This window comes from Portunus trituberculatus, chromosome 31 (genome assembly GCF_017591435.1).
Source record: "Portunus trituberculatus isolate SZX2019 chromosome 31, ASM1759143v1, whole genome shotgun sequence".
In the NCBI taxonomy this organism is placed as follows: Eukaryota; Metazoa; Arthropoda; class Malacostraca; order Decapoda; family Portunidae; genus Portunus; species Portunus trituberculatus.
In genome coordinates, this window is record NC_059285.1 from 8,296,646 (window position 1) to 8,299,145 (window position 2,500).

The following is a 2,500-nucleotide window of genomic DNA, read 5'->3' on the forward strand; positions in this document are numbered from 1 at the left end:
CCTTTCCCTTCCATCCTCCCATGTCTCGTCAGTATACCACCTAACTTCTTGTTGTTGTTTCTATCGTCTGAAGAAGGAAATAGTAAAGTCTGCAACGATGTCAATCAGTCAATTAGTATTTCATTCATGTTGTGTCTCCCTGAACCCTCCCATCTCTCCTCGCTATGCCGTCAACGTAGTTCCTTTCCGTTCTGTCTCCTTGCCCTTGAAGAAAGAAGAAACTTGTATCAGTGTCAATCAACCCATTAGTATTGCATTCATGTCCTCTTCTATTGCTCACTACCATCTTTCCTCACTGTGCCGCCTGGATTCTTTCCGTTCTCCCTCTCCTTGTGTGTGAAGAAGGAAATGCTGAAGTTTATATTAATGTCAATTATTCAACTAGTAAATAATTCCTGTTCCTTTCACTTGCACCGTCACATCTTCCCTCACAAAATCGTCTAGCTTTCTTCTTTCTCTCTTAGCGTCTAACGAAAGAAATACTTAAGTTTATATATAGTGAATTAGTATTTCATTCCTTGCTTCCTTCCCTCACACCCTCTATTTTTCTCATTACGTACACTGTCTAACTTCCTTCTCTTTCTCCCCTTCCTAGCGTCAACGGAAAGGAATATTCGTGTTTAAATCCTTATAAGTACAAACTAGTCTTTAAGTTCAAGGGCAGGGACTTACTTACTTGCCTGTCCAGTTACGGATGACCTGGTTTCAAAGGCGACTCATCTGCAGGCGTTGTGTTTGTCATTCGTTCGAGTCTTGCATTGGCTGACAGACTTATTGCATTATTTTAGTGTAGTATGCACTTCGCTTTAGATTTCTTTTTTTTTTTTATCGAATTACGATTATTATTTTTTGTGATATTACAGTTCATTTAATTATAGCGTTACTACTTTATGAGAGAGAGAGAGAGAGAGAGAGAGAGAGAGAGAGAGAGAGAGAGAGAGAGAGAGAGAGAGAGAGAGTAATTGTAAGCACACCGAAAACTCCCGTATTTCTTTTTGAAAATTCAATCGTTTAATATAAAAGTTATAATGAAGAACGGTGGTGGCTTTAATGAATTCATACGTGGAAATGAGACGATGTGTTAAGTGTAACATAACAGTAGTAGTAGTAGTAGTAGTAGTAGTAGTAGTAGTAGTAGTAGAAGTAGTAGATGTTACCACTGTTGTTGTTGTGTTGTTGTTGTTGCTGTTGTTGTTGTTGTTGTTGTTATAATAAGAGATAGGAACAGAAATATTGAGGTGAATGAAAGCAAGAATAAGAGAAGGAAGATTCAAATTGACATATTGAACACTGCATACCATCAAAACAAGGGATGAGAGAGAGAGAGAGAGAGAGAGAGAGAGAGAGAGAGAGAGAGAGAGACGTGGTGGGGCAGGAGTAGGGAGAGGAGACCAGGCCAGCATCCTTCCACTATAGTGCTGTTAAATATGACTTAATTAATCGCCACTCGCCGGCCTTCTATCACCAGCCAGCCTCCCCTGCCGTCATCCCGCGCGGCTAATCGAGGACTTCACCTGGGGGAGGAGCCTTTTATATTGTGACTTAAATACAATAAGTCTTCTGCAAGCACATTAATCAGTCTTGACTCCGCTGGGCGCTTGAACGAAAATCTCCGACACTCTCAAGGTTCCGTTCCATTGGGTTTCGTACTCCCGGCCCGAGCAGTTTAGATTGATCGATGCATTCTGGGACGCCGACTAAAGCGGGGAAGGGTAATTACTACACATGCGCAGCCTCCTGTACTAATGGTTAATTATTTGTCTTTTAAGGTGACTGGGACGGGGAGGAAGTGACCCAGTGCTTGGATGGTCCGGTGGCTGGTATGGGTGGCTGGTTTGGGTGCTTCTTTCCTCGCTCGCTCGCTTGCTTGCTTCCTTGGTTTGGGTTTGGATGGGTGCGTCTCTTGTGCAAGGGTCGTCCACCTCTCTATACTCTGTTTCTGAGGAAATGTGTCTGTTTCTGTTGTTTTGTTCTCTCTGTCTTTTCTTTTCTTTTTACCTCTCTGTGTCTGGTTTTGTGTTTCCTTACGTATTTTTGTTATTTTGTCTTTTGTTCTCTCTCTCTCTCTCTCTCTCTCTCTCTCTCTCTCTCTCTCTCTCTCTCTCTCTCTCTCTCTCTCTCTCTCTCTCTCTCTCTCTCTCTCTCTCTCTCTCTCTCTCTCTCTCTCTCTCTCTCTCTCTCTCTCTCTCTCTCTCTCTCTCTCTCTGCCTCACTCTCTTGTAACGAAGACGTAGATAACAACAAAATATTTTCACATGTTTTATACGTTTTACAATCAACATGTTTTAGACTAATTAAGCAGGAATCCAACAAACACTCAAGAAATACCAATACAAACTCTGTGGTTGACTTGATGAAAGCGTCCTGTTGCTGAAAGATAAACAACAACAAAACTGTACCTGGCATTGTTTACGTAGATAGTTAGCATAGGCAGCTGAGATAAGTGCAAGGTTTGTATATAAACATAAGAGCCAAAGTTCTTTTTACCAAATCTTACCTA